The sequence below is a fragment of the Lactuca sativa genome, chromosome 4 (assembly GCF_002870075.4).
Source record: "Lactuca sativa cultivar Salinas chromosome 4, Lsat_Salinas_v11, whole genome shotgun sequence".
Lineage (NCBI taxonomy): Eukaryota > Viridiplantae > Streptophyta > Magnoliopsida > Asterales > Asteraceae > Lactuca > Lactuca sativa.
The window spans coordinates 306,254,467-306,271,915 of record NC_056626.2 but is presented as its reverse complement, the minus strand read 5'-3'; the positions used below and the strand labels follow the sequence as shown (position 1 = coordinate 306,271,915).

General features: G+C 31.8%; 1 pseudogene; it reads right to left on the bottom strand.

Moving 5' to 3' along the window:
- Positions 1-17,449, bottom strand: part of LOC111901532 (L-type lectin-domain containing receptor kinase IX.1-like) — a 117,630-nt pseudogene that overhangs the window by 71,341 nt on the left and 28,840 nt on the right.

Below are 17,449 nucleotides of genomic sequence, written 5' to 3'. Positions count from 1 at the left end.
TTTGTTATTCGTTTTATATATATATATATATATATATATATATATATATATATATATATATATATATATATATATATATATATATTATAATAGATGTTTTACTGTTTTTATATTACTAAAAGTTTTAAAGCTTATTTTTTCGTTTATTTTGTTATTTGTGATATATTGATCATCATAGGTTTCATATATAATCTACATATTTTTAAACGGTTTATAAAAATCACCAAATAATGGTATACGTCACAACGACTTAAAAATTAAAACTAAAATTTTTAATAAAACTAATATGTTAACTATATATATTACTTACTACTAACATTAAGTTTTAATATAGAAATATTAAATAATAATTAGATAAGAATTATTATTTTAACTACATAATTATATATTGTCGCACGAGATATACGTATTTTTCTTGTTTAACATATATCTTTAAAATATTGAATATATAAATGACAAAATTACATAAATGGTCCTCATGGTTGACAAAATCGACCAATTATGGTCCTTACGACGAATTCTTTACACAGATGGTCCTTGTGGTTTCAAAATCTTGCAAAGACAGTCCTTTTGACTAACGGCGTTAACTTTTTCAGTTAAGTCCTATGTGAAATGACATATTTGCCCTTCATGCATAAGGACGCTTTATGTAATATGTTTCTACCACAGGGACCATTTATGTAATTTTCTCTATTATTTATTACTTTTTTTATTTATTTTAATTATATATTTAAGGATTTAGATTTGTTTAAATTTATTGTTTAATATATATATATATATATATATATATATATATATATATATATATATATATATATATATATATATATATATATATATATATGCTAACATTTTTTAACATTTTGCTCAAATTATTTTTTCTAATCTTTTTGACATTTTCTTCAAGTAAATTTATTAATGTTTTTTATTTTGACTTTTTATTCGAATATTATTTATTTATTTATTTATTTTTTGACGTTATGAATATATTTTTCAACTATATAAGGTTGTATAGTTATTATATTTGTAAACTAATTTATTAACATTTTTTTTATAAAAAAGTGTAAAATGTTTGTTAAACGTGAATATGATTAATATAGATTAGGTAGACATAAGCTAAGCTGAGACCGCCTCACAACGTTGCCGAGAACGACCAGGTCATTTCACATTGAATTTAAATGTAATTATTTCGAGTTATTTTTTTTTTGTTTTTAGCAGTGTTATAAAAAAATCACAATGCAAGGGCCTCTAATCGGTCAGGTAGCGCTTAGGGATTAATCTGAGATTAATCGGGACCTAGTTGTGATTTTTTACAACACTGCTAAAAACAAAAAAAATAATAACTCGAAATAATTATATTTAAATCCAATATGAAATGACCCGGTCGTTCTCGGCAACGTTGTGAGGCGGTCTCAGCGTAGCCTATGTCTACCTAATCTATATTAATCATATTCACGTTTAACAAACATTTTACACTTTTTTATAAAAAATGTTAATAAATTAGCTTACAAAAATAATAATTATACAACCTTATATAGTTAAACATTTGAATTAAAAAATAATAATTATACAACCTGATAAAAGAAAAAAAATGAAAACATAGGTGAAAGTGAATTAAGTTACAAATTATAATTACAATAGCCGTGAAATCCTTTAACAAATATAAACATACTATATGTTGAGAAATATATTCGAACATAACGTCAAAATATATATATATATATATATATATATATATATATATATATATATATATATATATATATATATATATATATATTCGAATAAAACGTCAAAATAAAAAACATTAAAAATTTTACTTGAAGAAAATATCAAAAAGATTAGAAAAAATAATTTGCGCAAAACGTTAAAAAATGTTAGCATGCATGTGTGTGTGTGTGTGTGTATATATATATATATATATATATATATATATATATATATATATATATATATATATATATATATATATATATATATTAAAAAATAAATTTAAACAAATCTAAATACTTAAATATATAATTAAAATAAATAAAAAAAAATAATTAATAATAGAGAGAATTACATAAATGGTCCATGTGGTATAAACATATTACATAAAGCGTCCTTATGCATGAAGGGTAAATATGTCATTTAACATAGGACTTAACTGAAAAAGTTAACGCCGTTAGTCAAAATGACCATCTTTGCAAGATTTTGAAACCACAGGGACCATCTGTGTAAAGAATTCGTCATAAGGACCATAATTGGTCGATTTTGTCAACCATGAGGACCATTTATGTAATTTTGTCTATATAAATTTAAAAAGACCATAAGAGAAGACCAAAAAGTAAGTTCTTTCCGGTCATGATTAAACATATCGTAGTAGTATTTTTCATAGTACGGGTTGTATTTTTTTATTAGTCTGATCATTTGATTAAATTATACTTGCTTATCAGGAGAAAGATACTCAAGGATAGTTTAATACATAATTGACAATTGATACTAAGAGATAACTATAATTATTATGCAAATTAAAAGTAGTTGTAATTAAAATAATTCCAAAATGAAAGCCAATTCTAATCCAATTTCAAAGAAATGACCGTCCATAATTAAAATAATGTCGATCTCTATTTTCCATAACGAAACGTCGAAACCCTCCTAAAAGCAAAGAACTCTGAATATCATTACCCCGTGGCGTCCCATGTAACAAAATCTGATGTTTGAACTTTGAATATATATGAGTTACGAACCTTACAAGTGAAGAGGACGAGTTAATTTAGGGTTAATGAATTAAGAGGGTAATAAGGTTTTAATTTTGTCCAAATTAGGTCTTTTTTTTATTTTTTTTTTACATATCATAACAATATGGTTATATATAACCCTTAAAAAAGGTAATAAGATTTTAATTTTGTCCATATTATGTCCCTAAGGTATTTTTTTTTACATATTATACCAACATGGTTGTCATAACCATTTAAAAAGAGGTAATAAAGTTTTAATTTTGTCCACATTCGGTCCCTATTTTTAATATTTTTATCATTTCATCTAACTCTTTTACAATTTATATTATTATCTAGTTAGATGACTTCATCATTTCATTTTCTCATTTTAGTCGCCCATCTACCACAACCACAGTTTCAATTAAAATGTTACATAATAATTTTTTGTCATTTTTACAAAAAAAAAAACTAATAATAATCAAAGTCTTAATAATTAAGGCTATATTTTGTGCGCTACAACTAGCGAAGCCAGGATCAAAATAAAAGAGTATCCCCAATAAGTAATGATGTATCCCCGATAAGTAATTGTTCCGCTAATGGGGTATCACCGGTACGCCATTACTTATCGGGGATACTTTTTTACTTTGATCATGGCTTTGCCAACTGGCTTATAAGTTATCTGAAATTTATATAATGACATAAAAAGACATTTAAAAAATATGTTTATTAATGAAGGGGTATATTTAGAAATTAAAAAAAAACTTTTAAAAAACTAGTTTAAGTAGCTTTTTAAAACGCTACCTTATAAGCTACATTTTGGCTTGCCAAACATGACAACTTAAAAAGATAAAAAATTAAACTAGCTTATCAGCTAGTTGTGGCATACCAAACATAGACTTAATCATTAAGAGTTTAAAAGTTTGATTATTATTAGTTTTTTCTATAAAAATGACAAAAAATTGTTATATAACCTTTCAAGTGAAACCGTGTTGTGGTAGATGGACGACTAAAAGGAGATGATGAAATGATGAAGTCATCTAACTAGATATTAATATAAATTGTAAAAGAGTTAGATTAAATGATAAAAATATTAAAAATAAGGACCTAATATGGATAAAATTAAAACTTTATTATCTCTTTTTAAACGGTTATAACAACCATGTTGTTGCAATATGTACCAAAAAGACCTTAAGGATCTAATGTGGACAAAATTAAAACCTTATTACCTTTTTTTTAACGGTTATATACAACCATATTGGTGTAACATATACAAAAAAAAAAAACCTTAAGGACCTAATGTAGAAAAAAGTTAAAACCTTATTAGCCTCCTAAGAAATTAACCCGTTAATTTAATTTTAACTTCAAGAGTTCTAACGTTGATGTGACATCGAAAGAACAATGAATATGTTGGACGAGCAATATAAAATGCAGCCTGATGCACCTAAGCAGGAGTGTCGGGGGAGGAAAAGGAAATAAATGAGACTTAAAACAAGGACAAGGAACATGCCGTAAACATCAAAATCATCATATATTAGTAATACATTAATCAAAGTCTAAACAAAAGCAGAAAAATGACTAACATCTTAACTTTTAAAAGCTTTCTACAAAATGATTTATGATATATTAACGATTTACATATACCTCCACTAATATATGAAAGAACATTTAGGGGGTGTTTGATATATTGCTCACTGGGTCTGGGTCAGCACTTTTGGCTGACTCGGTCCAGTCAACATGTTTGATATTTGTGATTTTCGTCTGACTCTGTAAGTCCTTGCTGACCCATTTCCTGATTCGGTTCGTTAATAGAATAGAGCTGACCGAGACCAAGCATCATCTTTTCCTTCCTTGCCCTTCTCCTTCTTTTGCAGGCGCCTTCTTCTCATCTTCTTCTTCATCGCGTACACCCATAACCTCCATTCCAACGACTTCCTCCCCCACACCAGCAACTGCCTCCGCCCACCATACATGAGCGTCGCCACCTCATTGTTGCCCTCTCCTTCTCTTAGCTTTGACATGATTTCTTCATTCTCCTTGCCCCAGACACAATTTCTTCCACAACTCCTACCACCTCCAACATCTGTGCTGGCTCCTCCGCCGCCTCCTTGGAGCACCGCCTCCCTAAGAAAAACCCATCTTTTTCCTCATTTTTATTCCAGGTATGTATTTATTTGTTCGATTTTTCTGCCATCTATTATCACAAATGTTTTCCTTGTCTTCATATCTACTACTTTGGCTGTATGCAATTTTATGTACAAGTTAGAAGCATCACAATGTAATATTTTGGTATGCACGTTAGTTATTTGATAAAATGCCTGAACAAAATCAGATGAAAAGTCTGTTGGATTTCTTTGTTTGTGAAATTAGATTATGTATGTATATGTGAAATAAGATTGTATATATGTGAAATCAGATTATATGTATATGAATTTCTCTATTTTTTTTTCATGTGGGATGTTGGTAGAAATCTTATGTATGTGTGAAATCTGATCCATGTTGGTACTTCTCCATGCTTCTCTATGTTGGCACTCCATTCTCATCTTTTATCGGTGTTTTTTATGCTCATGATTGTGATGATGTTTATGTTTGTGTTAAAAGCTAGGAACTTTAATATTGAAAAATCAAAACATATGCGGGCTAACATGCTTCAATGGAGAAAAGCATTCGGTATTGACAATATATTTGAGGGTTTTGAGTTCAATGAGCTGAAAAAAGTTCTAGAACACTATCCTCATGGGTATCATGGTGTAGATAAAGAAGGAATGCCTATTTATGTGTCCTGCTTGTTCTTTAGTTTTTTTTTTTGAAAGAGTCTTGCTTGTTCTTTTGCTGCACATAAACGTAATGATTTATGTGCTCTTTTTCTTAAATATGTAATTGATTTCTGTGTGTTTCTTTGTTTTTGTAGTGAGACCCGAGATCAAATTCAAAGCCCTTGTAACCAAGTTGGAAGGTTGTTAGATGCACATGCTTGAGATTAATTGTATAGGAGACTTGCTTTTCATAATTAGTGAAATTGTTATTTTTTTTGTGTCATTTGTTTCTTTGAATATGTTTTTTTATTAATACGTTATAATTTTCAAAAACCCATGCTATTGATTGTTCTTTTTATAGTTTGGTGAAGAATACTATGAACTATTTTGCTTTTATAAGTTTTATATTTGGTGGAGAGATTATAATCAAGTTTTGTTTCTTTGAACATGAGAGATCAAATGTTTTTATAGAAAAATATAATGTTATAAATTAAATTGTAAATTACTAAGGAATTATTATAAAAACTATTGTCTGAGGGTAATATAGTCATTTTATACTATCAGTCAAATGCAAAATCAAACAATAAGTTTCAGTTAGAACTTCTAATCCAGTCAGAACTTCTAACCCAGTCAGCTCTAACCCAGTTAGTACCTATCAAACGACCCCTTAGTCACCCAAAAAAGTTGAGGCCGTATGTTTTTGGCTGCAATTGGTTTTATGCAAAATGCAACTAAAGGTCGTGTCATTCAGCTTAAATTATGGTGATATTAAAGTTTAGTGGTCTCATTGTTTAGTGTGGAAATCATCTTTATCCGCAGACCACAAACCACATAGCAGTCCGCAGAGGAGTCTTAGCGTAGGGGAAGGTTATTCACAATAGATTCAAGCGGTCCATAATAGTCAACCAGGTTGACCGGAGTAGAGCTTAGGCGAGAGCTCGAGAAATGAACAATCAATGGAGGACTAGATCATACTGTTGACGAGAGCTGATTCATTTTTCTTAGAGAACATGTTTGATTTGAAGGATAGTGAGCCATAGCTTATCAACGATTACAAAGGACGATGACATTACAGGTCAAACCAATCTATAATTAGTCTCATTGGTAGTAACCAAAAATATGTCATTGTCACACATCATATTTAATTGACATTCAATAAAAAATGTCTTCAATATTGCCAATACACACGCAGCTTGACACTAATATCAAGGGACCCACTAAATCTCGTTATTGTGTTTCATTATTCTTTAGCATCATCGTTAATTGTATTTAGATTTAAAAGTCATAATTTTGGATTTCAGCGGATGCTGATAGAAAATTATCTCTACCAAAAGAAGCTACACACACTGTTAATCATAAGAAAACTAGAGGTGCTTCAATTGAAGCAAGATGATTGGATGATTGGATATGTTAGATCGGCTTACCCATGGTGTAGTCAAGTTTTCAAATAACGCTACCTATAACATTGTTAACGAATCAACACCATATATATTAATCATGGCGTTGACTAACATGTACGAAAACTTTCCACAATTAACAAATTTTTCTTTATTAGACAGTGGGTGAATACAAAGATAAAGGAAGCTTGATCGGTGACAGTTCATGTGAAAAGATTGTTTGTACTATCTTCATTATCGGAAAGTTGGTTTGGAATTGTAAAAATTAAAAACAGTTCGTCAGGGACAACAAAGCTCACCGTTTAATTGGAATTTTTTATTTGATACTTGGTGCGGACATCCACATATGGAATTCTGGGGTGTAAGTTAGTAGTTTGTTTTGTTGAGTACACATGATAAGGGCCATAAAATCTAATATAGGGGGTAGTGGTTGAGGGAGATCTAAGTAAAGAAGACGAGAGTGGTCAAACAACTTAAAAAACATCTATTGGAATTACAAAGAAAAACGATAGTTGAAGAAATAGTGCCCAAAGCCTTCATTCAATAAAGTGAAGAAGGCTGTTAATTGACAAAAGACTATGATGATACGCTTATTTTTTATATAGAGATTCCTACAACTTCCTAGATCCAGATCTACTTCATTCCATAAAAGTATTATAGAGAAGTGATGTAAAATTTCAAGAATTACACTGGAAAAACTAAGACTTGTTGATAACAAGAGCCTACATATCTCTAGAATTCGAGATTTTGTCCTCAATAAAACTCTAGGTTCAAATTGGATGTTGAAAAACGTAAAGTACAATCCATGTAAATTGTGGTAATCGCTAGTGGAATGTCACAAACAGGAATCTTGTAGTTGCTTGGGGTTTGCTGGAAGAAAATTTGTACATGGTTGAAGCTTCTATGGAAGAAGTAAACTAAAAAATTGACGACCTAGGGGTCACGACTATGTGGCACCAAAGACTTAGTCACATGAGTGAGAAAGGAATGAAGACATTGGCTTCTAAAGGTAGGATTCTAGAGTAGAAAGTGCATCCATGGACTTTTGTGAAATACACATTAAAGGGAAAAAATAAGGTTATCCTTCACACGATGGAGAAAATACCTAATGTTGAGAAGTTATAGTTTGTTAATTCATATGTTTATATAATGAATCGATCTCTTCTCTTCAATAGGATTTTCCAAAAACTATTTTTCCTACACATATAAGTCAACGAGGAAGGTGTGCATTTATTTTATTAAAAGTAAATCCGAAGTCTTCACTGCCTTCAAGAAGTGGAAAGTTGCTTTCGACAATGTACCAAATCTAATGGTAAATTGCTTAATGACAGATAATAGGAAAGAGTATAGTAACATAAAGTTCATTGATTTCTGTTGAACAGGCGAGCTAAATGTTAAAGATAGTCCTAGAAAGGCATTAGCAAAATAAAATTGTAGAGAGGATGAACAACACATTAAATGAAATAGAGAAGCGCATGAAACTATATGCAACTTTTCTGAAGATGTTCTTGGCATATGTAACAAATACCATAGCCTAGCTAATTAATTTCGGACCCTTAATACCCTAATTAAGTTTGTACCCTTAATACCCATTAGGGTTAGAATTGTAGAGGAGAAACGGTAAGGTCAAAAGATATATCTTACACATCTGAAAATTTATGGATGTGTCTCTTACATCTAGGTGAAGGATACAAACAAAGAAAAGTTAGAGGCAAACGCAAATGATTGATTTTTTATTGGCTACAGATTAGATGCCATGCGATAAAAAAAGAACTAGTGTTGGAAGCGATTTCACAGGAAGACCCCAGGTATATGTCTTGATGTCATACAACATTTTAGACTGGGGGGCTTAATGGTGTACGGGGTTAGCCTAAACACACTGACGGCCCATCACAAGACGATTACTTACCCAGCCTGCCAAGGCCTTGCTAAAAAGAAGGGTAGAATAGCAGGAAGGGTAGAATATAAAGGAAGAGTAGAAGAAAAGGATAAAATGTATAGTCAGATAGAAAAGTAAAACTATTCTCAAGAATATTGTACAACTAAGAAGATCAGGCAACAAATATAATATATTAATGTTATATTAATAGTCTGGTACATTATTAAATATAATATCATATAAAGTCTACCCTTCCTTGCCTATAAATAGAAGCTTCACACAAACACTCCATGCAAGTGTTCTTTACCTAGTTCAACCTCTTATTGTTTTTTGGAGACATCTTTGTCTCCGCACGGTTCGCTTCATCTCGCTAGGTGGGGTAACCTCCTTTTACATTAGCAATCTAACTTGATTGTGGGAGCTTGCTCTTAGGACAAAGTCCCTGGGGCAAGTTTAACAGAGTTGTTTCTTGCTGCTACCTAGGTTGTATAGTCAGAATCTAACCGTGATGCACACCCAACAGATACATAAGTTCCGTAGAACTTACTACGAAACCAATGTAGTAACATCAACCTCTTAAAACATTAAAATATAGATAGGATATGGGAGTAGTGGGAGATCATATAATGAGGAAGAATCAAAAGCGAGTGGGAGAAAAGTCCTAACATAAGACATAAATGTTAATAATGATTACAAGGTTACAAATGTGACAACTTTAAGAGTGCTCTATATAGCCACGAGAGTAAGTAAACATCTAACCACAAACTCCTCGTTAACAAATTACTTACTGCTTAAAGAAAATAGAGAGCCAAAAACCCACTTTATACTCGTAATGATGAAAGATTGCATAAAGTAAAGAAGGCTATGGAAGAGGTGTTGAGATCATTTGACTAAAACAAAACTTGATCGATGGTCAAGTTACTAACAATGAGGATACTAAAAAATGAGTAGGTATACCGAGTAAAAGATAGTATTGACGGAAGCAAGAGGTACGATGGAAAATTATTGGTAAAGGGTTCCAAAAAATGAAAAGTTGATTTTAATAAATTTTTCTCCCAATTTGTGAATATAGCGACCTATAATTGTTAATTGTGAATAAAGCATTTAGATCATGTTCACGGAGCATTTTGATCATGTTCATCGAGCATTTAGAGAAATTGGAACTAAATGGTTCACTTGGGGTTCATGGAGCATTTGAAAAAGGTGTTGTATTAGGTGTCTAAGCCCATAACTATAACTAGTATGTATTTGACCCAATAGTAGCATGGTCCGTTTGGGTTGCATTCATCAAAGCAATTTGTTAGGAAAGATATTTGAATAAGAGGTTATTTATGATGTATTAATATATTATATGTATAATATATTATTTGTAATCATATTATTTAATTAGTATTGATCAAGAATTAATTTAGTGATAAAAAAACTAATTAAATTAACATATACAAGTTGGGATAATGATCCATGGTTTGTTTTTTTGGGCTTATGGATTAATCCATGGAGCATTTATCCAAATAAAATGGATGGGTCGTGGGCCAATGTGTATGGATTAGGTTTATCCATGACCCTTGATATCCTACACACACACACACACACACACACACACACATATATATATATATATATATATATATATATATATATATATATAGGTTGTGCTAAGCCTAAAAATTACCATTACTTGCATTACAAGAAGAAATCGGTTTTTAGGAGTCTCCATAACCTCTCCATATTCATCCTAAATTGTTCTTGGTGCTTTGTGATTCCATTTGACGCATTCACACTATTGGTGCTAAGCTTTCTTGAGGCAAGTCGTTCAAGCTACTACACAAGGTAATATTCTAACTACTTTTTATGATTCAAATATCACCTTAGATGCTAGTTTAGGCTTCATGCTTTGGAAAATGTTTATTGCATGTATAATTAGAGAAAACTTAGATCCAAAGCATTAGGGTTGTATGTGCACCATAGGAATGTTAGGGTACATAAAACCCAACAGTGGTATCAGAGTCATGGGTGTTTTCTATTGTATTGATGCAATTGTGTAATTTTCAAAGCTGAAAAAACTGAATTTCGGGATTCTGCCAAGGCCAACTCACCGAGTCCATCTATGAACTCGACGAGTTGGATGAGTTTTTTCTTGAGCTTGACGAGTCCATAATGGGACTCGACGAGTTGATGCATCCGATGGCATAAATTTCGAGTTTTTGGCCTGTTTTGGATTAGGAACATTACCACAAACTGTTTTGGTTCATTAATGATATGGTAATGTTAGTACTCATCCGATACCATGATATTTATCAAATTCTAAGATAGCTACATGATTATGTGTAATGCTAGTTATTTGTATAATTTGAAGTTATCATGAAATATGAATCAAATTAGGTCAAATTGATAAATGATCATCCTATAATAATTGGATTAGTTAATGTGATCTATAATTGTTTCCTGAACAACTTGTCCTCAAGTTATGGAATTGGAGACATCTCATTTATGAAACTTTAAAATCCATAAGTTATGAATTTCAAAAGGTTTTGACAAGTTACAAAACTTGCCCTCAACTTTTGGAACATGAAAAGTTACATTTATGAAACTTCAATTCCAAACTCTAGAATTTTAAAAGTTTAAAATTCAACTCTTATGGACTTTATTAATAGTTAATTAAATGTTTAATTAAAAAAATATTATTAAATTCATAATCATATGGTTTAAGTTTAATTAAATTAAGAGTATAATTTATTAATAGATTAAACCATCAAGTATTTTAAAAGTTTAAAATACACCCTTATACTATATAAAATTAAAAGTCTAATATATTATATATGTATAATTAAAAGGTCAGTCTTACCGTTAGTAGGTATGATTCACGAAGCCGGTATATAAGGGGGGGAGGGTATAAGGTTACTGCCTATAAAATGGCATTTTAATAGGTGTTCACTCTCACCCACCGCTTCCTTGACTGGTGGAGGGTCGTTAGCCGAACGGGTTGGATAGGACACTAACTATCATTATAAGTATAATGATAATTATAAAGTAACTAAACTTAATTAAATTCCCAATCTTAGTTACTTTAGGAAAAGTGTGAAAATGGTGCAATCCCATGAAATTGCACTTTGCACCTTGTTAAGTTGTTAGTGGAGTGTGTGTGGTTAACCGGAACACTGATTTGAGATTGACAATGTATGGCAAAGGGTAGCTTGATCTTAATCATGGATCAGTGGAGCGTGTGTGGTTAACCGACACATTGATTGGATGATCTGTAACATTAAGTGTACCAAGCAAATGTGCATGGTTATTCACACATTGTTTGTGATCCTCGGCATCCCAGTCACAAACTTGAAAGGGCATAATCGAGATTAGACATGACATTGAAAAGTTCAATGAATCTCAAAAGATATAGGAATTTCAATCAATTTAAAACCTAAAATTCATTTTTGTTTTTCATGGTGGAAATTGGTAAATCATCATTTACCTACGTTAAAATATTTTGCAATTGGATTGCGAAATCCCTCTTCCGAATTGTAAAATATTGTGTTGGGTCCTAGCCTTAATATTTCATTTTGGGTGTTATATTAAGGACTTAAATCAACTAACTTGAATTTCTCCCTATAGATGTCTAGTTCTGATAACTATGGTCTTCCTTATCCTTTTGGAAAAAGATTTCCTAATGAAGATGATATCCCACATGGTGATCAATATGAAAGATTAATCCTTTTATTGTGCATTAGTGGGACTGAAAATCATGCTTCACTTCCTCCACCTCCTCCAATTATTCTCCCTAACCCACAAGTTTAAAGACTTGAAAACTTCAAGGTCACTCAAGCACTATTGGCTAGCAAACACCAAGATGGAAGGTCTGTGTTTGCACATGTCTTGGAGATGAATTCACACATTGACAGGCTGGGAATGTTAGGAGTTGATGTATCAAGGAAGCTGGCTGTTGAGTTGGTTTTTCAGTCACTCCCTAAGTCATATAGTGAATTCATTAAAGATTACTATATGACAGAACACGACGTGTCCCTTATTGATCTTACCTATTTGCTAATTGATGCTGAGTCAGCCATGATTTGGCGCACTGGTCAAGCAAATTTGATTAGAAGATAAATTTCCCAAACTTCCATGGACACTGACAATGGTAACATTGGAAATCCAGAAAAGCTTTCTCTTCCCAATGGAACGGGATCGGCCATGGTCAAGTCATTTGACCAAATGGTAAAGAGAAAGGCTAAGTTTGAGATAGTTCCATGTACCATTCCCAAAAAGTCTATATGTTTCTATTGCCAAGAGAAGGGGAATTGGTTGCGAAGCGACCCCATTTACCTGAAGGATCATAAGGATGGTAAAGTCAAAAAGTTAGTCTATGCTTCTGGTAAGTCCACTATCTAACTCTATTAAGTTCCTATTTGGAGATTCTTAATACATGATCTAATTTAATTACAATTTGATGTTATTATAGGATCGAAGAAAAGAAAAGAAGCTTAAAGGAAAGGCATACTGAGTTTGATCGCGAAGAGATGGATTTCGATCGCATGGTTCGATGATCGGATTTCTGAGCTACTACTTAGGAGGTATGATAGATTGCTAAGGAAATTTTTAGACTCATAATTTTCATTTGTAATTTCATGGTAAGGAAAAGTTTTTCTACATTTTATAAATAAATAAAATTTTGGTTTTATCTTATTTTGTTCCTTGCAATGGTTTGTGTGAAAATTGATGTTTGGATGTTTCTATTTTTGGCAATATGGATTTGATTCTTTTGTTTGTGGTAGTGTCGAAATTTACCAAATAAGGGAAGATTCTCATCACCCTAGTTTCAGTTGGATAGAAACTTGGAATCATGCAACTTGTATTGTGTGATGAATGAGAACCTTCATCTTTGGTAAATTAAGATTAATTCCTTGTTCACATGTTTATATGAGTCAAGTGAAGGACTAGGGGATCAGGTACACTTGGTTGTGCACTGGTCAGGTCTACCACAAGGAACGATAAGACTAATCATTATGATTTACTAAAATTTAGTAGATATGGTTATACTTACAAGATTAAGTGTAATTCTGAACCATTGAAAAAGTTTCAATTTATAGCCGAATGAATAAGAAGAATCAAACTAGGCAGAAAGATAAAAGTTTATCTAATCTGGGAAGAAGGGAGAGTACTTGAGTATCGTGTTTTATGATTATCTTAGTGATTATGAAGCAATATCACAGTTAATTCTCTACGGACATCTTAGTGCATTTATATGGATAAGAAGAGGAATCGTGAATTGTTGAAATGGTAAAATCAAAAAGGTAAATCATACTTCGTTCCAAAATTGAGTCTTAGAGACATTCTCCAAGATCGAGCCTTGAGTGACATAATCTTAATAAAGGTTTGTAACACTTATCAAATGTAGAGTAAAATGTTTTCTACTCTTGTACATTTGAAATTGGTAAGTTGTGATGTTTTGGATAAAACAAAGACCAAGTAAGACCAATTGTGTGAAGTGTTTATCTTGATAAGAATCCACACTAACTCTTGAATATTTTTGTCAAGTAATGTTTCTTGACAAATAGAATCTTATATGTCAAGAGGTCAGTGGGAGTCTTAAAGATCTTGAATAGTTTCAAGAACTAACCAAGAGTAAACCTATTATTGATCACTAGCACATGACTTGAGGTTTATAACCTATCGTGTTGACATATTTGTGCCTATTACAGTAAAGTTAACTATGCATGTGAGTTTTGTGAGTTCTCAATTGTTTGCATAAGGCAAAGCACCTGGATCAGTGAAAGTACTTTGATCAGTAAGGGTGAGCTGCTAAGCAACTTGGAAGACATGGTAGGCCCTTGTGATGCCAAGTGGAAAGAAATTAAGATTGAACAATTTTAGTCCATACGATTTTGCATTTGTTACTTGTTGGATTAGGTGTCTAAGCCCATAACTATAATTGGTATGTACTTGACCCGAGAGTAGCATGGTGCATTTGGGTTGCATATCATCAGGATAATTTGTTAGGATGGACTTTTGAGAAGAGGTTATTTATGATTTATTAATATATTATAAGTTCTAATATATTAATATGAAATCATATGATTTAATTGAAGGGTTTTTAGCATTCTAACACTCCTAAGGTGTACATGCAACCCTAAATACCTTGTATCTATGTTTTCTCTATTATACATGCAAATATCAATTTTCCAAGGTATTGTTCAAACTAGCATAATATGAACTACATATAATATAAATTCTAGTAGAATTACATACCTCTTTGTTGTAGCTTGATGCCATGGAGCTTAGGAGCCTAGTTCCTCAAGTGTGACACCTCAAATGGTTCACACAATATCACCAACATCTTGGAATAACTTGAGAGAAAAGATTCATATGCTTAAATCGGCTAGCCCTCATGTGTACACACATTATTGCCAATTTCTTGAGCCATGGAGTCCTTATATATTGTGGCTATTAGGGTTACACCATGTAATTCATGTCTTTCCATATTCTTCATGCTCCATGGGTTAAAGCCTCCATGGAGTATCCATGGTTTAGACCAATATGAAGAACTATGGATCATAAGCCCAAATATATAAGAATGAATGATTTACACAATCAATCCCCATATATTTAATTAGTCTCCTTTTGATTACATAATCAATTCCAAATTAATTCTTGATATATACTAATTAAGTAATATGATTTCATGTTAACATATTAGAACTTATAATATATTAACAAATCATAACTATCCTTTTCTCACAAAAGTCTATCCAAATTGTTCTGATGCCATGCAACCCAAATAGACCATGCCAATCGGGTCAAGTACATACCAATTATAGTTATGGACTTAGATACTAATCCAATAGTCTCCCACTTGGATAAGTCTAAAACTATTATTGCATATGACTTCAAAACCTGACTAGCAATTGTAGCTCTTAAAAGCTGTTATCGAACTTTTAACAAATCAATGACGCGTCCATTAGACAAGGGATCATATATTCCTCCATTCTAGATATCATATGGACTGAGACATGGATTATAATCATTCTCTATGTCCATTTGTTGTTTCTCGATTTCTGATTTATGACGACCAGCTAATTCAACTAATCAAATCATTCCAGGTATGGCCAAGCACTTCGGGGTGTCATCACTAAATCATCGAGGGGCCCACATATATTGCTTTTATCCCTTTAAGGGTAAAAGTAACAAATAAACTTCAACTCATATGATTGTTCTACTACTTTTTGAATCATACACAAAGGCACGTTTTATAACATCGAGTTACCAATGCATCTTCATACAATCAATGTATAACCAACTAATAGGCAACAACTCATATCTCTAGTTTTGAAGAATATAAGATATTATCGTCTCATGATCACTCGTGATAAAATCCATGAAGTGAGTCAAATGAGCGTTGGTTTAATCCAATACTCAGAACTTATGAGCACTCATAAATGTTGCAGCAACTCTTGATATGTCCACTACCTTGGACATCTACAAACCAGCTTCACGACAGTCTTGATTCATATCTACTTCCAACATATGACTGAATGTGGATGGTTTGAATAACTTAGTCATTCAGGAAGAATAACCTAGTTGTTCTGGAAGTCAACACATGCAAAGTGAAACACAAGAATAATCGAATCCAATATGGTCTTAGAAACTTATGAATATAAATAGAACACCTTTTATTTATCACTATATTGAGTACACATTATTCATTGCATACTGTTTCAAACTATCAACTTTATACTTGAATCAAAACAATAGTTGTCCCATGCTCCAAGCATGTACACTATTGTTTTTTTCTAAACACTAGTCATGCCATACACCAAGTATGCACACTATGTTTTTCCAAACATTAGTTATGCCATACACCAAGTATGCACACTAAGTTTGTCTATGATCTTTACTCTGTGAAATACATTGACTGAACATAATTCCAATGATTTTCATTTCATAATCCCAAATCCTTACCGCAGATGCAAGAATTCAAAATTCCTTCCATTTACCTAAATATGTTAGATTCTAAACTTATATGCACTAATCCTTTGTAATGATTATGCATAAAGTCACAAAGACTTGTCAACAGACATTACAAAGTATTCCATTGGAGATCAACTCCATGGAAACGAGGTCTTAGATTCAAAGTACATTGCTTTGAACATCCTTCTTGCATTAAGTTTTCTAATCTTATACATATTGAATAACTTCCACATATGGAGACAACTCCATATTCCCATTTTGACTATCACTTCTGAACGAGAGCTGCCTCTTTTCAGAATATGCCAATACGGTCCTTCCAAAATTGACAATACGCTTCCAACTGTCCCTGAGCAACCAATCTTTGGCAAGCCTTAGATTGTCCACGACAATTGCTTAATCAAATTAGTTATATCCGGTTCTAGTACATTTTCCCTGTTAATGCTCTAGGCATTTGGAAAATTTTAGAACAGATGAATATTATAGCACATTCAATCAACCCTATATCCGAAGCATATGGAACACGATTCATGATGTCTCACATAAAGACATGATACTGGACCAGTCTTTCTGCTATAATATTACTATTTCTATTTGTCAAGTTCTCATAATTTAGATTATGAAAAGGGATGCTGTAATCATAATCGAATTTTAGAACGCAAATAATGGATCCATATATAGAATTTCCTTATGTTGAGCCATTCCAACATAAAATTCATATATCTATCCTTGACTAAAGATGATGAAAACCTCAATCTAAGC